Raw genomic sequence first — 20,620 nt, 5'->3', positions numbered from 1 at the left:
GTTAGCACGTTCTCTGACCACCATGGACAACTCCATAAGTGATGCCTGGTTTCTCACAATTACAAACAACTAACTGTATTACGAAGGCTGTATCACATGAGCACACAGTAACGAATAGCAGCACGATTGTTTCCCGTCGGATAGCCCTGATTGTAAATAGTGCAACAATGAGCAGTGAAATAGATGAACTGCTCAGAGTTCCGGTAAGATGGCATACGCGGGCAAACGTCTCATAACGTCACAAAGGCATTTAAGCTAAACAAGTGATAATAACCAAAATCGCATAAGAATTCGTTTATTATTCATTTATCATGATTAGCACTCGTGAAGGATATACATTATAAGCAGAGCCCGGATTTTATGTCATAACCAATTAAGAAATATGTATATAAATATGTAACGCAGGTTAGCAACATACTTAAAGAAATATATACTTAAGCAGTTATATGTAAAATAATTTATTTATTTATTTTTTTGATAGAAAATGTAAGTTCATAGATACGCTAGTCAAATACGTATGTTAATTTTTAATCAGTTCACTTGTGTTACAAATTACTGACGTACGAGTGTCTCCGGTTCAACCATTTAAGTCACACTGGAACGGAATGCACAATTAATTATAATATACTTTTCCATATGCTCTATTGCCACGAACAGCCTATTAACAACATGTTTTTATAAACAGAGAAAGAGCGCTGAATTTCGCAAGAAGTCAATGGCGCATATTTATGCAGACGAATTGTGCTAGGAATAACATTTTCAGGGATTCTACAATTTCAGCATTAAATAAGCTAGACAAAATAATAAAATTTGAGTATACACGTTTCTTACTCAACATAGACTGCAGTTTACTGGAAACTACACCACACACTTCTGGTACGACACTAACCTTCCGAAATGCATCTTCCATTATTCCCACAGCCTCTTGGAGAGGCATACTTAAAGTCTCCAGTTCTTTGATACTGTCGAGAAGTCAGCTGAAGTGACTTGTAATGTACGAAACAGAACTGAGCACTTTATAACTGTTGAATGCACACAAGGTTCACTCACAGACAATGCAGTATCAGAAGGAAAGGTCTCCAACACCGACGTCACAGCTTCAAAGTGCTTACTGTAGAAAAGCATAGCTGCAGTTTATGTTTCCCAAACTTCTTCGTTGCTGATAACAGTATATTTAGTTCTGGGAGTTAATGTCGTACTGTTTCTGCCACTGGTTGCAAAACATCAGACGTAGGTACATATAACATGCACTAAATTAGGATAAAATGCATTAACAGATTTCCCCGCTTTTGACATTTATGGAGCTGTATCTATGTAAATCAAAATCACTCTCTCTTCTTTTCTTCAGTCTATAGTTAATGAATCTAGCAACTGCTGAACTATTTGTTGCCGCTAAGATTGACAGTAAATTCAATAGGGTTCAGACAAAGCGCTAGAGTTCAAGTTGCCCACAGTTGGATTAGCGATGGAACAGCATCCGTCGTCTCATCACAGAAATCCATAGAGACGATTTTCAATGTCAACTCTTGATTTTTTCTAGTTTGTCAACATAGCAAGAATCGAGGTAATTCTTCCTGAGAGTGGACTTGTTAAAAATGTTACGGTTGCGGTATTTGTGTAAGAAGGTTCTGAAATTTATTCCAGCATATATCCCCTGCAATCAATAGAAGACACAGTTCTTGGTAAAATTCATTATTAGATGATATAGGGTGTCCCTGCAACTGTGTAAGTAGAACCCTTTTCTTTTAAAGAAATCAGTTGTTTATTTCTAATATGTAGATTGCTTCGTAAATGTTGTTCAGTTTCAGATTTCATCATACGTTTATCAGAAGTTTGGCAGGGGACTTTTGCATCATCCGTGGTTCAAGCACTGTCAATAGACATTCATTTCCAGTTTTTCTGACAACCAAGATCCAACCGGTGCCATGGTTAACTCAAATGCGATTGACAGTTACACACTATCAAGCGTTTGGGAACAAGAAAGGAAAGCGTTGTCCGCATCGGACTTGTTCAGTTTTAGCTTTAAGTACAAGGGGATCGACTACACTATCAGACACACAAGAATGAAACTTAATTTTCTTTTCCTTTCCTGCCACGTGACGTAAAAGTATGGGTTTTACGAAAATGTGTAATAACTGCGCAATAATATTAAAATATGTCAAATTATGTATAGTGTGAAATATGTATTATATCTCAAAATATATTATTTAAAACTTTGAATTAGGGGCCTTTCAGTGTAATTTAGTGACATTTTAGTTTTTCTTACTACTACCCATAAAGGAACAGAATATGCAATTACATAAAATCAGAGCTCTATTAATAACATTGTCATATATATACGAAATGACATGGTATGACACGTAAATAATATATGAACTTTTATACTGTGATGCTGGTGAGAACCGAGAGCGATAGTAATAACAAATACACGGTTGCGCGTGACACTTTTATAAATGGCTCTAAGCACTATGGGACTTAACATCTGTGGTCATCAGTCCCCTAGAACGTAGAACTACTTAAACCTAACTAACCTAAGGACATCACACACATCCATGCCCGAGGCAGGATTCGAACCTGTGACCGGAGCGGTCACGCGGTTCCAGACTGAAGCGCCTAGAACCGCACGGCTACAGCGGCCGGCTACGCTTTTTTTTTTTAAAAAAAAAACTGTTGTTTGTGGGTAGTAACAATGCATTTGTGTCACAACGAAACTGACTTGTAATTAATAAGAAAATGAGTGATAATTTATGTACAGTTTTTCTGTTTGTCTGCCTTCGTTGTATCGTTCGCGAAGAATGGAAAAGAAAAAAACTCATGATATCTTTTACTCATTGCAGGCAGTTAACTGAAACTGAATCTACAGTTTCGATTTAGTCACGTGTTCGATGTTATCGGGGCAGCAGTATTATACTCCGAGGATTCTTTGATAGTGTGATAATATCACCAATGTCACAGATATCAGTATGAATGAAGTGGCATCTTGCAGATAACACTTATGTGCTTCACCTGGAAAATTACGCATCTTCGGCAGCTTCGAGAGATATGTCCCACGCGTGGAACACATGAGCTACAATATCTGCTGTTGGCGTGGGACGCCCTAAATGGGGGCCGGCCGGGGTGGCCGTGCGGTTCTAGGCGCTACAGTCTGGAAACGAGCGACCGCTCCGGTCGCAGGTTCGAATCCTGCCTCGGGCATGGATGTGTGTGATGTCCTAGGTGACTGATGACCTCAGAAGTTAAGTCGCATGGTGCTCAGAGCCATTTGAACCATTTTGAACTAAATGGCGGGGGGAGGCCCGAAGAACGAACGCGATGGCATTAGCCGACTGGTAGCCCGTAGTGACGAAACCGCTATGGGGCGGGTGGATGACCTTGGTTTTCCAGAGTAATCCCTGTTGGTCTCCGGAATGACCTATTGCTCGGTTGTTGACGTTGCGTAAAAGTTTCGATTTCATCTATATTCTTAAAAAGTCGTCATTGTTTCGGCCAGTTGAAAGTCGACTTCCATCTTTTCTTATCTTCACTATAATAACAAAAACTGTTGAGATAATCACGAGAAACTTGGTGTTGTGGTTTCTTTGGGATTAGGTAGGTGTTGTTTGACTACGAGTTCATCCTAGAGAAGCTGCCGATCATAACGAACTCCGTGTTGACAGCTTCCGCCGTCCGAGATATGGCGCCGCAAGGAAGCTTCCATGAAAATAAGCATCAAGTAATGTGGCTTCGCTCCATAACCCCCATGGCACCGTTCGTTAACAATGAAAGGCGCAGTGCTGCTATGCTGAAATGACCATCCACATTCCCTACCTTGTGCATCTGATGACGCTGTGTGGACGTGAATCCAAATGGAAATTGTGATACAGCAATTGAAAGTGAACGTTCCCAGTTAACAAACTATTCCACGAAAAATGGGCGTTTTTGCGTGAATAAGGGAGAGCAATGTTTCGACTTAAATATAACCTAAAATTACATATACTCTATAGATGTGCTTTCAACCGGTTCAGAGAATTAACTCCACTTCACAGGTTGTTGGATCGGGGTTCGCCGTCAGAATTTACTATTTTCCCTTCTGACAAAAAAGTCGGGCGCCTTTTGCAAACCTAATGTTGTAGATGATGGCATCACGATGCAAAGATAACAGCATCGTATTACGACATCATTAAGTCATGTACCACAGAGATGATAAACTGGAATGAAATTTTCACTCTGCAGCTCAGTGTGTGCTGATATGAAACTTCCCGGCAAATTAAAACTGTATGCCGGACTCAGATTCGAACTCGATACCTTTGCCTAAGATACAACTCCGCAGTATCTTTTCTTATGCGAGTGCTTTTCTTGCAAGTTTCGCAGGAGAACTTCTGTGAAATTTGGAAGGTAGGGGACGAGATATTCCGAAAAAAAGCTGGGACGACCGGTCATGAGTAGTGCTTGGGTAGCTCAGTCGGTAGAGCACTTGCTCGCGAAAGGCGAAGGTCTCGAGTTCGAGTCTGGCACTCAGTTTTAATCTGCCGGGAAGTTTCAGATGATATACTTCTATAGACCAACATTTGGAGGGATTCGCCGTGCTCTGAGTAATCGCTAATGGTTGTCCATCACAACAGATACAATGAAGATATTAAATGTAGACACAACAATAACTCATGTACACGTGCGTACTGCTAACTTCTCCGCCGTACCTCTGCTGGGAAGCGGCATCGCAGGATCGAGTGGCTCTGAAATGTATCCCACTAGACGCTTCATCATCGCCCGGAAGGTCAGTTCGATGTCTTCCACCAAGCACACGAACTGGGACAGTATCAATATGGTGGACAAGTTGAGCAGCAGGCGCACGACTATTCCCATTCCCCTACACGCTAACTCCCCTTCCTCCGAGGCTAACGAAATATTCGAATAAAAAAGCAATGTATCTACAGCAAGCAAGAAACAGACTGTGAGTTCCCATCTTGTACAACAGTTCTTAGATTCGCGTCGAGTCCTCCCCGTGATCTGCAACAGACAGACGCGTACATCATCTAAATTACGATACCTAGCGCGGACGCATTTAGACAGTAGTGTTAAGGGTCCCAAATGCGACAAGAAATTGTGAAATTCAAAGAGGACTCGAGTTTGAACAGTGAGCTTTGGTGAACATATAGTCATCTGGTACGAAGACGAAAGATCCATGATCAGAAATACTGCCAACCACACTAAGGGTATTGGGGGCACACTATGCCTCGAGGTGTGGCGTCTGTGGCGAAGAGGTAGGATGCCGAATGCCTTCCACAGGAAATGTAAGAGCTTGTGACGTTTGCGTATGACCATCTCCTGGCTCATTTCCCTGTTGTTCCTGTTCCTGCTGCCCGACTTAGCGTCGTACTGGAAATATTGCGCAGGTAGACTTGCGCAGTGAAGTCCCAGAGACTCAAAAGCGCAGCTACGCACCGCCACCGACCGTCAACAACTGAGAAACGTGTTGCGAAGAATGTGAAACTAAGATCGATAACCTACGTCATGCGTATTTTGGGACTGTCCAGTTACAGAGGTATTCGTCTGCTGAAAAATGTTCTCACGCAGTACGCAGCAGCTGTTGGAGCAACGAAGCTTTAAATTATCTTGTCAGTAGTGGTAATAGCTACGCCCGAAAAGCAATAATGTTCGTCATTGAAGCTGTTGCACGGCATAGTTCCTCGAGTGACGATTTCAATACACATTCTGACGTAACGGAGTGGCAGTGTCCCTACACTCCTACGTCGCCAGGTGTTCTGACGCACGACGACAAAACAAATAATTGCTGCAGTTAAAAAAGTTATAAGTACACAACAATTTTTTCTATAATTTTTCTAGTTAACATCCCTCCAGTTGCGGCTGTTAGTGACAGCACATTGTTAAGATTTTAGATAAAACTATGTGACGTTCTTTGTTTGAGTCATCTTTTTCTATATGGTAAGCGATGGTGATGTTTTAAAAAGACGTAGTGCCAGTAGGTTTATAGAGCTAACGAGTTCAAAAGGGTTCCTACTGTAAGGAATCCTATTCTTTGTTTTTTCTTAAGATAAGAAACTCATTCGTTCCACAAATAAAAATTCTGTAAGTCTCTTTTTTCCCTCGATGACGTTTGAAACAAAAAAAAAACACTTTTTATATGTAATTATGCATCGGTGTTCTTGAATTTACAACAGTTGCTGTTAAATAAATGAAAAGGTCTTTGTAGAATTTGTTGATTTGACGTAGACGACACATTATTATCTCCCAATTAGTAAAACTGAAATCGTTCGTAATTTTTGTCCATTTCTAACAGCAAACTCGAACAAAGTGTGTTAATTTATTTATGTACTCATTCATTTACCGTATTTCACAGGTATCATGAAGGAGGAACGTCAGGAATGAAGAAAACTGTGGATAAACTACTGAAATCTATTCGTGTTTGCTAAAAGTAAATCGAGATGCTACATTAAAAAAAAAAAATTGGTCCGTTTACTTTTTACGGTTGGTTGGTTGGTTGTGGGGAAGGAGACCAGACAGCGTGGTCATCGGTCTCATCGGATTAGGGAAGGATGGGGAAGGAAGTCGGCCGTGCCCTTTCAGAGGAACCATCCCGGCATTTGCCTGGAGTGATTTAGGGAAATCACTTACTTTTTACGGTCAAGTGTCCTATCAACTCAGCAATCTTCCCAAAAAATATAATTTACACACGGCATATAAATCTCATCCTCACTGTTACCGCTTTTAATTCACAAAATTAATATAACGCAATAATTATACCAGAATAGTGCATATACAAAATTGGCTGCTCTGATTACACATATAACAAATGGGAAGGAACTGTAGAAGGAGATACGAGAAACACGTAGAAATAAAAAAAGAATAAATGAAAAAAAAAAACGTAAGATGTAAATCCACCGCCACACTCCATTTCGTGCAATAGAGTTACATTGTAGCCGGCAGATGTGGCCGTGCGGTTCTAGGCGCTTCAGTCTGGAACCGCGTGACCGCTACGGTCGCAGGTTCGAATCCTGCCTCGGGCATGGATGTGTGTGATGTCCTTAGGTTAGTTACGTTTAAGTAGTTCTAAGTTCTAGGGGACTGATGTCCACAGATAAGTGCCATAGTGCTCAGAGCCGTTTGAACCATTTTAGTTACACTGTGCACAGTACCGGAAAAAACCTCGTGATCTTCCGTACAATAAAGAGGACATACTTTATGGAATATACAAACAATTAGAAATTTTCGACCAGCTGAAGAAATCTCTGGAAAAGTCGCTCAACGAGTGATGCACACTTAGAAACACCAGTTTCTTGTAAATCTGCCCGTGCGTTATCGATAAATTACTTTAAATTTGCTTCGCAAGTTGGTGGCTGTGTCAAGATGCTTGTAAACATGCTTTTGTAAGCAGTCCACGATGCGCACAAACTACGTTAACGCCCTCTACAGTTCCTTGTGATTCAACGCTTGAGCGCAACTATTTTATGCTTTCATTAAATCTATAAACTGCTCTTATCTTTCTACTGGTTAAATACGCAATTTGGAATTTTCAAATAATTCAGGACATCGTCATCATCATCACTGTACAGTTCCAGTTTCCACTTTCTTCTGCCCACGTATAATGTGTCACGGAGAACATCGTCAATTGGTCTTCCTCTGGCAGTAAGGTTTTCCTTGGTCATTTTCAGCCAACGGGTTCTGGGTCTTCCGACTGGGAATTTTCCTTCCACCTGTCTTTTCGAATTTATTTGGGCTTTGCTTGTAATCTCCAACCTCGTTACACGCTCGTATCACTTTAGTCTGGACGTACTGATTGTGTCTAAAAGGGATGTCTCGATTCCGGCTTTCTTCCTCACATCACAGTTCCTTAACTTGTCCATCGTATTCTGATGGATCTAAGGAATTACATTTCGGATGCCTGTAGCCTCGATGGCTCTGTCTTTGTGGGGGTGCATGCTTCGATACAGTAGGCGAATATTGGTACGAAACAGCTGCTGAACACCACTAATTTTGCTCTTTCTGGGATCTTGTCGTCCCATAAAAGGGTTCTCCCTTGTTGATAGAATTCAGCACCATTTGCACTTTCTTAGTAATATCCTGTGTAATCAAGTTATTCCTGCAGATTATACAGGGTGATCAAAAAGTCAGTATAAATTTGAAAACTGAATAAATCACGGAATAATGTAGACAGAGAGGTACAAATTGACACACATGCTTGGAATGACATGGGGTTTTATTAGAACCAAAAAAATACAAAAATTCGAAAAATGTCCGACAGATAGCGCTTCATCTGATCAGAATAGCATAACAAAGTAAGACAACGCAAAGATAATGTTCTTTACAGGAAATGCTCAATATGTCCACCATCATTCCTCAACAATAGCTGTAATTGAGGAATAATGTTGTGAACAGCACTGTAAAGCATGTCCGCAGTTATGGTGAGGCATTGGCGTCGGATGTTGTCTTTCAGCATCCCTAGAGATGTCGGTCGATCACGACTCACTTGCGACTTCACGTAACCCCAAAGCCAATAATCGCACGGACTGAGGTCTGGGGACCTGGGAGACCAAGCATGACGATTGTCATGGGCAGTCACCGACGTTTTGCTGTCCAGCGCCATCTGTCGGGCATTTTGTGAACTTCGTTTTTTGTTGTTGTTGTAATATAACCCCATGACAATTTTTACCTCTGTATCTACATTATTCCGTGGTTTATTAGGTTTTCAAATTTATACTGACTTTTTGATCACCCGGTACTTCCGTGGTATGAAAGAGTGTCCACACGTTCTACCTGGTGCTCCCCTAGTTCCTCATTTGCGAGATACCCATCTCTGTTGACTGCCAATACCACTGCCTTAGTCTCACTGATGCAGGGATTGTATTGTTGCAACTTGGATTTCCATGCGTTTAACATGATCTGAACTTCACCTTCCGTTTCATCGCATATCACCAGCAATTGTAGCTGCATTAAGTTGTCCAAAACTTTCCTCGTTGTTTTTTATTATATCAGTGTTAAAGCACTGGGAGTTAAAGCACACTGTGTGTCACTTGTGACGTCATCGATCAGTCATGGCATTTCTCCTTAAATAACAACAACCACAGCGCAGAACGATAGAATTAGCAATGAAAATTTTCCACGTATTACATAAAGGTTTACAATGAACGTACTTCAGGAGCTTAAATATACATACACATAATACAACGCCCTGATGACGTTTTAAATGAACAAACGGATTTAAAAAATGAACATTTTATAGAAAAATTTATTGAACTTCTAACAGAAGTCGATGATAACGGATAGACTCAAACAAGGACCCACAGACAAGAGTATTGAAACAGCTTTCGAAAGCATCATTTTGACATCACATATTTCTCTTAATGGTTATTTGAAATGTGTATGGAAAAAGAAAGTTGCAATAACGATTGCAAATGCGGTCGTATAACTGGTTTAAATACGTATTTAAGACCATAAAAACGTTTGAAAACGACTTCCTGGCACTATGTTATTTGCATAAGTACTGTAAATTTACTATATTGTTGCGTGCACACGACAAAAATTACGACCAAAAGCAATCGTAAATGATCTCTACATGAACAATAGTCTGCCAGTGTTTTCAGGGATCTAACGTGGCGGCGCCGACTTTAACACTACGTACATTCCTCACCAGGTATCTGGAAGCTTCGCGACCATTACAATGTAACTGCCGAGTGGGCACTGCGCATTAGACATGGTCACTCTGCTCCTGCACTGATTCAAAGAGTCAAGTCTTTCTAAAGAGTGGATAATGGATGATTCGGAAAAAAATGGATGATAGCTCAAAATGCGCTTCTGGTGGCTGTAATGAGCGGGTAGAAAATTCTGCACTAGGCTGCTGTAGTGTCCCATGTCACATCCTTAGGAAAACGTTTCCCAAGCTACAAAAAATGTGCTATAGACCATGTGCACATGTGGATTTGCAAACCTTATTAGTGCATGAAGCTTGACTCATTCATGAAAGCAGCAAATAAAGAAAGATCCGTTTTTTCCAATTTATACGCTGTTGCGCAGTATCTATTCAGTCATTTCAATAGTAATGCTAATTATGACGATGTGAAAGTAAGCATAACACAACACCCGGTCAGTGAGTGGAAAAAAAAAATTCCGACTTTTCTGGGAACCGAACCTGGTAACTTTCACATCACAATCTGCCATGCTGACAACACAGCTACTGTCACAAACAAAAACGTGCCCTTCAGAACGATACATTAATGCAGAAAACAATTCTAGCGTGTTTCCGTTCTCGATTTCAAAAGAAAGCTCAAATTTCAGAAGCTCAATAAACGTTTAAAGGCTTTGTTAGTTTTTGACTTAGCATCGCACATGTAATGTGTTGCCAGCGATCATAAAAGCTGTGGCTTTCAGCCTCCACGTGGTCAGAGCACGTCGCAAAGCGATCCAGGCATCACTTCCCTCACAATAACTCAGCGCTCCCCACCACTCTCACCGATCGGACCGTAGGCTGCCTCACTACCTCACTGCTCTACACCACTCTCAGGGATCAGATCGCAAGGTAGCTCACTAGCTCACTGCTCCCAGCATTCTTAAGGATCGGATTGCCAACTAGCTTACTGCTCCCTACCAAGCCAAAAAGCTCTTACGGTTGAAATCGCACAGAGCAGGTCACGTGGCGACTTGCGGCGCCACTCTGTTCTCTGTGCTCTTGGCACAGTGATACAGCTTGTAACTCGCTTTAATGACTGCGTCTCCATCCGAGTTCAGCTCTTCATTCTTTGTATCCTTATTTGACCCATTCTAAGTTCTTGTTAGGTGTACTATTGCGTCTTCTTCTGTGTCTGTTGCATTTATAGTTGCTTTTGTTGGTGTATCAATAGCCTTTATACACCTTTTAATTACTTTGGGTGGATAGGATACTAAATGTAACGGTTATTTTAACATACATGATATTCTACATATACAGGTTGTGTACACGAATAACACGAAATCCGCGGCCTCTAGCGAAAACTTGTCGCAGTACTGAAGGACTTTTAGGTTACGTGAAGAGAACGAGGGAATGTGGAAATTCTTGCACATCGCCCATGCATTGAGGTGTAGGTAAGCCAGTTTGAGGTACTTTGGTTCAAATGGCTCTGAGCACTATGGGACTTAACATCTGAGGTCATAAGTCCCCTAGAACTTAGAACTACTTAGACCTAACTAACCTAAGGACATCACACACATCCATGCCCGAGGCAGGATTCGAACCTGCGACTGTAGCAGTCGCGCGGTTCCAGACTGAAGCACCTAGAACCGCTCGGCCACACCGGCCGGCTTGAGGTACTTTCTCGACTTAATAGACCACTTGTCCTATATCAAATTATTCGTCTCGAATTCGTCTACAGTACTATGGTACATTGTAAACAACGATAGTGTACTGAATAATAAAGAAAATAAGCAATGATGAACATTAAATATGTTCTATCTCGGAAACCATTCAGAAGAGTGCATATGTCCACATGAAGTTTTTTGCATCAAGTGATCGTTTCTGTCACATCCCTGCATATTGATTATTTGCCCTGGGAAAACCTGTGTATTATGTTTAATTTTTTATTTATTCATTTAACCTGAACATATGGATGCCCTCAGTACTCCTCTTACGTCAGAGCAGAGTTTTATATGTAATTACAAAACTTAAAAAATCATAATGTTTTTAATATGATATCTCTTCTCCTTCTCTCTCCATGTAGTAGGCATTTGCCAGTTACGCTCTCTTGGCTGAAATTGTTGATTTCCCTCGGGTTTCGTAAATATCTTCTGCCCACTGGGTAATAATTATCACCAGTTTTGGTAATCTGGCGTCTTCCATTCTTTTTATATAATCCTTCCAATTGTTTCTGTAATTTTTAATCTGCTCATTTACGTTTTTCACTCTCAGTTCTTTTCTGAAGTGTACATTCACTCTCCCCTCAGACAGAATCTACCCAGCTATCTTCTGAGCAATCGAATCTGTTGTGCTTGTATTCTGACGGGAACGAGTGTTTCTATTGTGATGTCCAAGAAAGAGCTTCAAGGTCTTGTGAACAGTAGTTAATATGAGTAGTAGTGGAGCAACAGTAAGCTTGAGTATTTGCACTGCAACGCCGTCTTGTACAGTAAATGCTGAACTGAAGGATTTTTCGACCACGTTGTCAGCTCAAGAAAGACTTTTTCGGAACTACCATCATTTACCTCTGCAGAATAATCAGTAAGTCTATGTTTTGTTTATGGTTCAATGAAGGTTATCGCTAAAGTCAAGGACTGGTTTAGTTCCTTGGTTGGGACAATTGGATCAGCTGCACCTTCTACTTTGCCTACGCTTCGCTAGGTCACACAAGTTTTTCCATAGGGCATCTGGTCCTTACCTGGTATGTTTTAGATTAATATATTGGGTTGTCTTAGTTATCGTTTCTCTCAGTTTGCTTGATTCTGTTTGCTTTCTGCATGTAATCTGTTTTATTTTCAAGGGTAGGAGGTCGTTTGTGAGTCCAATGTGCAGTGTCACGGACATTCATGGACTGTTTTAGCTCTTCCGTTAGCCGAGGTGTAGGTTTTCCCTCCAGGTTTTCAGTCTTTTGGGGAGAGTATTTATTACGTAACAGAGTTAATTTGGTAATGATGTTGTGAGCTGATTTTCCAGGTACCAATTTCTTTGCTTGTGTATTTCGTGCCTAACTATTGGCTGCATTACGGGTAGGTGCAAGCTGAAATACTGTTGCATCTGAAGAAGAACCTACACACTTGAATTTCACAGTGAAGGGGCAGAATATTTATGTTAGTGATCCTCGTATTTTTGTATGATCCTAAGTCGAATCGTATTTCGAAACGTCAGTTTTGAAACAGGCTATACCGCCTACTTTCGGAGGTCTGTAGACGACGTACATTAGGCAATTTTTTTAAAGGTATTTGATATTTACGAACATGTATTTGTCTTGTTTGTCTTCATTAGTATTGGATGTGGGTAACAAGGTCGTTAGTAAGTCAGTGTGTTTGTATGCCACTACTCCACCTCCTCATCTATTACTTCTGTGATGTCTTAGGACAGTGGAGTCTATATCTAGGGAAATGGAGAGCGCTTGGCTTAAGCGAGGTGTCCACGCTCGTCAGAAGAAAGACGTGGATGTCGATATTCCGAAATATGTGTCGGAGTTCGTCGAGATGAGTTGAAAGTGGTGGCCATCTATGTTCTACACTGACAATACAAACACGTTGGTAGAAATAGTGGCTGCATGGGTAGACAAGTCCGTAGCTCCTAAAGCACGGACTTTTAGAGTTCATTTGCACTGTTTTCTTCCAGTCTTTATCGGCACCATTATCCTGTCATCTCTTGTTCACATGCTACGTAGCCCAAATTCGGATATCACATTACTGAAAATTTTTATCTTTCAGCAGTGAAATCCTCGCATATTGTCATGCTTTTTTTCGCGAGTTCCTTAATCGCTATGACTGTTTCAGATCTTTCCGTATATGATACAGACTTCTCATTTGTGGCTCTAGGTTTCACAGATCACAAGTTCCTACATCCTATTCCATGACTTTTGATTATAGAATGTGCTGTCTGTATATCTGTTCTCATTTTAAGCTTGTACAATGAAAATGGCTGTGTTAATAGCAAATATTTTAACTTTACCAGTGTACTTTCATTGCTGGAAAACAGTATGTTATCCACACTGCCTTCGTCTAGAGGAATTACGAACGATGTACGGTACCATTTTACCAAAATGAAAGATAAAGAAAAATGCCGCTACCGTCAGCAGATGATTGTCATGGCTTCTAGCTCATCATCACACCTAGAGACATCTAAAATCGAAGCATCCTACGGTAAATCTGGAACAATGTGGGTCAGGAAGCCGATCAAGACTGCCATCAATCGATGCAGAAATTCGAGAAATCGTTTCTCGTCACCTGTCCTCACAGACGTCTGCTTCCACCCCGGGTGAAGGTGTCCTCCCAAAAAGGCAAACTGAGTCTCAAGCACTATGCAGTTCCTCAGTGTCGTCAGGCTCTGGACCAAGGCCTGATTTATCTCTTTTGAGGTGCCCTCACCCTCCACTGCTTTTCATTTACAGCAACCAATAAGTAATTTTTTAGTATTATAAAGCCCTTCACATTAAGTAAATGTATGACATTAGATGTAAATCTTTTAAAAAGTGATTTGCAGTAAAAATTAAAAAATTTTCGGCCACCGAAAAGGCAGTCTGCCATACGTCTGATGCGTGGACGAGTGTAAGTAACATTAGTCTGAGAAGAGTGAACCAAAGTCATGCCTCTTAGAGTGCGCACAATTCGAAGACAGACAGATTGCAGAAAACATCTCAAACTGGGTAAAGTCTGTTATCCCAAATACAACATCAATTTTAAAATCACTTCCATAATAACAGAAAATGCATCAAATACGAAATTAACTGCCATGCTTTTAAAACTTCCACATATCCCATGCTTTGCACATTATAAACCCCCCTGCGCAACAGACAGTTCAGAAGTCGATGCAGAAAACCGTCGATGAGTTCAACTGAGTTGTTGTGTTTCTTAAGGAGAAACCCTTTGCTTTCAGCAAACTTGCTGAAATGCAAGAAAATTTAAAAAAAGATTGCCTGAAATTGAAACAAGATGTCCCAAGCAGATGGAACTGCTTACGAAATGTTTAAAAGATTTACTTTAAATAAAGGACCCATAATTTCTTACTTCGCTATTTTAGCTGGAAAATCGTTCACCTTAAACTTGGAGGATACAGACTGGGACATAATGCAACAGGCTTTACATACTTTGAAAGCTTTTGATAACAGAAAAGGTGCCCTCACAGAAAACAGTCTGAATTTCGATAATGAAAAATCTTGCCAAGATTAATGGATTAGTTTCCTCAGAATTGATTGAGAAGTATTATATAGTTTAGAAAACAAATAAGAGGGAAGTGGTTTTTAATTTTTTAAAGCGAAAGGATAAGCTAGACCTAACAGTAAATTTAGGAACTGATGTGGCTTTGTTTCATTTACATACAGTATCGCTGCCGATCTGAAGATGGCATTGTAGCCGAAATGGATCCATCACAACAAATACATAATTAAACTCTATAGCAGCAATATGATTTTTTGTACATAAATAGGTTTATTATTCGGACTTGTATTTCCACTTGTAGTAGTAGTAGTAGCAGTAGAAAAAATTAAAATTTGAGTTCCATGTGGTACCAGATTACACGTAAATCGAAAAATCTGAAACTGTTGTTTTCCGTTATTGATCAAATATTTACATGTTTACTATTGCGACAAGTACAGCGTGTATCAGTTGATGTGTTAGAAATCCGTTTATGACGTAACTCTTAGAGGCGGCAACACTTCACTGATTGCTGAATTCTTATAAAATTCGTAAGACGTATCTCCAGGCCTGCACGCAGGGGGGAGGAGGACTGGGGAGTCCATACCCCCTCCTCCCCCCCACCCCCTCATGTTTGGGTGTATTCTACGTACAACGGAAATTTACTAGTACCAAAATGCTTACTCAATATTGTTCATTCTTGATTATAACTGAAAGTCAACTGAAAAGAGTTAGGGATGTAAAGAAGTTGATGAAAAACAGCAGAAAAAGATTTGAGAAACTATATGAAGCTTAATCTCTTGTAAAGCAGAGTAGATGGTGAACAGTTTCATAACATTACTAAATCTGTATTTGGGTAAAAATTTCCTTGTAGTTGAAAATGTCTTCACTATACTGGCTGGGAGAAAGCAAAATGCTATTGGTGAATTTCACCAGCTATTTCTACAACCTCTGTGAAGACCTTGATGTAGACGTCCGATTATCAATCTGGGTGGGAGACAACTATACCATGAGAACACTTTTCACTCAACACCTGAGGAATACTTCTGCATTCTTCTTTACATCCCTTACATTGAGATAAAGTATTCATTGCAGAAAAGCGTGTAATCAGAATAATAGCTGGAGCCCACCCAAGATTACCTTGCATACATTTATTTAAGGAACTCGGGATATTCACAGTACCTTCGCAATACATATATTCTCCCATGAAATTTGTCATTAACAATCCATCCCAGTTTGAAAATAAGAGCGAAGTGCCTAGCTACAACACTAGAAGAAAGGATGATCTCCACTATTCTGGAATAAATCTCAATGGGCACAGAAAGAGGTGAATTATGCTGCCACGAAAATCTTTGGTCATTTGCCAAATAGTATTAAAAGTCTGACAGATAGCCAACCAACATTTAAAAGCAAATTAAAAGAATTTCTGAGTGACAACTCCTTCTACTCAATAGATGAATTCTTAAATATGAAGCAACTGTAAAAAATTAATTAATTAATTAATTATTTTGTGTAAAGAAAACTTATCTTAAAGTGATAAGTCCACGTCATTACGAAATGTCGTATTCATGATCTATGTAACCAGGATTAATGTATGTATGTATGTATGTATGTACACATTGGATTGTCAGAACTTTCATCCAGACATCAGAACGAGTGTCTTCCTTGTCCCGAAATTCATTAGTAAGCCAACTTTCCAGATCTTCAATCCGCTATTCCCGCCTATAGTAGTGACCTGCCAAATTCAGAAAGTGTTCTAAAAATGAATTCGAGAGATGGAAGAAGAAATGGTAAAAGGTTGACTAGAGTGACAAATCTAAGAACGCAGTCGAGACATCAGGGAAGTGCTCGCAGATATTCTTTCCAAAGACTCGAACACTACTTCAAATATATGCTGTTCTTCCTGTATCAGCCCGCAGCTGCGAACAAAGTTTTAGCTGCCTGCGTCGACTGAAAAAGTACTTGCGCTCGACAATGAAAGAAGAGAGGACGAATGGGGTGCCACACCTGTCCGTTAACAGACATACTAATGTGAACCCCGACGTTGTAACTGACATTTTCAGCGATCCCCTCAAGGACTTTACTTTGTAACCTTCTGTCAGCTTCTTTGAATTTTCGAGTTATTTGTTTATCTACTGCATACTATGTGAGACTGATATTCCAATAACACTGCTGTAAATTAAATAAGTATTTATCTAGTAGTTTTGCAGAAATTTGAGCTTTTAACACGTTTGTGGATCATTTAAGGCGAATGAAAACAGCAAATCAACTCTTGTCCCCGTGTCTCATCTATTAAAAGGTTTAATCGAGTCTATGTTTATATTATAATATAAAAAGTCACACTAGCTAAAATTATCTTATAGATTTGCCGCCACACCCCACACTCGAAAAAATAATCGTTTGTGCTGGTCTGCGTGTTTTTATTGTCTTAGGTAAGTCAACAGAAAGCGAGAAATAATTTTTGAGTGGAGGCCAAGAAAAATTCAGTGTGACGGTGCAGAAAACTCATGTAATTTGCTGATTTAAAAATCGGAAGAGTAACTGAAACCAGGATATTATAAGAGAGCACCTATTTCAGTGTCTATTTCAGTGACACAATCACTCATAATGAGTAAGATAAGTCTAGCAGAACAGCTAGAAGCCAAAGAAAGGGAACTTCAGAGAACGATCTCGGATCTAGTTAAAGACAATGGAGAGAACAGACGAGGAGACAAGCGTGAGATACATCCAAACGTGAAGAAATTTCGGACGCAGCAAGGAGAACGGGGAATTCTATAGTCACCAGACAATAGTTTCAGTACGTATGTCCAATGGAATTATCAATTATCTTTTCTTCTTTAGTAAAAATAATGCAACATGGTTCAGAAAAGTTGAAAAACTGAAAGAGCTAGGGATTTCATTTGAGAGTATGAAGCGCGAGCCCTAAAGAAGAAAAGTGATACACAAAAAATTTCCTAACCAAAATATAAGAAGACATACACAATGCTAACGGAAAAAAGACACCCACGAAAAGAAAAAAATACAGGAATACTGGACTAACATTAAAGTTGAAAAAATTGGACTAATAACTGACAGAAATATAATAATAATGCGACCTCATTTCCTCTCCGATACAGAACTGAATATGTCTTCAATATTTCACAGTAAACTGCGGTAATCGTTCATAGATGTTGGCCACCAGTTTCTTCGATTGTTCCATTCAGATATCAGTTACATAAATATCACACAGCTAACTCTGAAGATTTATAGTTCTCCTTTCTTGGTCATCGGAGACATTTTTATGTGTAAACGCATGCTATAGAATGCGAGTATTACTCAACGACATGTTACCCGCGAACAAGCATTGTAAGGAATGATATACCGCGGAAGACCAGACGCCGAGTATTGGCTTCGATGCTGTTATTATGAAAGCTATTCAAAAACTTGATAATGCTATTCGTTACGATATTTTCTAGTAACGTGTCAAATTTTGATAGCTTGCGTAGTCAATAACAATTTAAAAGGAAACAGTTCTATGTAAGTAAATATATTTTTGTCTTATCTTTAATTTCAAGAATATATCATTTAGAAAAAAAGAGACTGAAAAGGGGTGTAGTTGTTAAGAAGTGAAGGTGAACAGAAATTGTGTATAGTACAAGAACAAAAGAATTTGGTGAGGAGGGTGAGCATTTCAACTAATTTGGAAGCAAAAAGAAAGAGTATTGAACAGTAATGGTGAAAAAAAAACTAAGACAGAACAAGGTGCGTTTCGTTCTAAGCAAGCAATAGAAACACTTTCTCAGAATCACTCATGAATTAAAAAGTTTGAAAAAATATTGCATTAGTTTGCCAGTATTTTGCGTTTAAAGTGTTTTATTGTATCTTTCAGTTTCGCTGTCTCAGGGTGTCATTGAAGAAACTGACTGGCTGATCAAGACGTTGTTACCGAACGAATTAGACAGTTTTTCCAAAAAACAAAACTGTTACAATTTCACCACTTTCCGTAATGCTCAGTGGACAGTGGGTGCCGAACAGCCAATCAGCTTCGCCATTCCTAGGTGCTCGCCTCCACCAGGTGCCGGGCCAGAACAGCCTGCCATGTATTAGTAGCTGTCTGTTCAGTTAATGAAAACAGCTCCAGTCGCTGTCGAGAACTTTATTAATTCCACTACCTGTTTTGGCCTTTACATTAAGCCATTTTCAAGTGGTCCTGAAAACTGTCAAGAACATTAAGGATGTATTGTATATAATGAAAAAAATAAGAATTATATATGTACATATAAGTACATTGTGCTTTAGAGAAACAATGTGGAATCATAGAGAAGTACTAGTCAGGTCGTTAAAAAAAGTTGTGTTCCAAATTACGTTGTGAGAAAATTTGCTATCAAGATTATAAAAACTGTACAGTAAAAGTATTGGCATGCTTTATGTTTAGGAGGATTTACATCCAGACATAATTTTCAATATCTGCATTCTGATGAAAAAGTACTGGAAGTGTTGTTAGAATCTAAAAAATCCATATGATAATAGTACTTCAAAGGAGAAGATTTGGGAACACCTAAGGAGAAGGAAAGTACCTGAAGGATTGGTAAGAATGTTGTACCATGGCTGCACTAGCTGTGTACAAGTTGGAGAGGGATGATTTCATGGTCTCATACCAAGAGAGAAGTTCAGCAAGGCAGTGCACGGGCACCTCTACAGTTATCACTGTTACTGATGATATGAGTAGCATAGTGAGGAGACCTGGAGTGCACTATGTGTCACCGATGACGTCATCGATAACGCAAGAGACTACCCACGCCACCCTCACACCCACCATTCTCCTCCTCCACCCAACGATTCTTCTAACAGAGACCTATTGCCCTATTTATAAAGTGGAGAGAAGTTCAAAGTTTGACAGGAAACTCAAAATTGGCGGGAATTTCAGAAAATAGCCCAATTGCACTAGTGTGGAAGTAGGGTTGCTGTTGTCCTAAGTATAAATTGGTGGGATATTCAAAATGGTGCATTGTCATGCTGGTTGACTTGGAATACGAGAGGGAATCTGAGACTTGGAATACTGGTGCAGGCTTGCTTTGACGTCAGAATAAAAGATGGCGCTGTAAGATGGTCGACCTATTTGACAACACAAGATTGTCGGCCTGGATTTGACATCACAACCCAAGGGATGGAATACTGCCGCAATCTTGCTATGACGTCAGAATACAAGACGACGATGCTAGATGGCGAATCTGAATAAAACATAGCCAACACAAGATGGCTGAGCTGGATAAAACAGGGCCGACCTAGAATTCTATTACAGCCTTAGTATTCCAACTGAACTTGGAATACTGACAGAGTCTTGTTAAGATATCAGAATACAAAATAGCGATGCAAGATGTCCAATGTGGAATACTGGGAGAGGAAATTCAGGACTGTGAATACTGCGACAGGATCTATTATGTCAGAGTTTTCTGTGGAGGTCCCAGCCCGTCTGCTGAAATGTTTTGCCTGGCTACTATTCACTCAGAGGTGTGTCATCACTGCTTCTTCTAACTCTAATTGTAAGTTACACACCAGGAGCGAACAGCTCTCACGCAGAGGGGTATGGCTTCTTATAGAATTCCTGCGTACTGATTCTCTTAACTCCAATTCCTCTAACTCGTCCTGGAGTCGCAACTGAGACAGTTCCATGCACAATGACATCACTGGATACTGATAATTCAGCTACTTCATGCGAGGTGAAAGATTTCGCGTCAGCCACCACCCTTGTCCTAAGTTTAACTCTGCATTTGCTCCACTTAAAAACAAGTGCAGGGAGTAGGTGAGCAACAATTCATCTTTGTTTAAACAAACAAATGCCAAGCCGGTGCCAGCC

This window comes from Schistocerca nitens, chromosome 8 (genome assembly GCF_023898315.1).
Source record: "Schistocerca nitens isolate TAMUIC-IGC-003100 chromosome 8, iqSchNite1.1, whole genome shotgun sequence".
Classification (NCBI taxonomy): Eukaryota; Metazoa; Arthropoda; class Insecta; order Orthoptera; family Acrididae; genus Schistocerca; species Schistocerca nitens.
Note: the sequence above shows the minus strand (reverse complement) of the source record.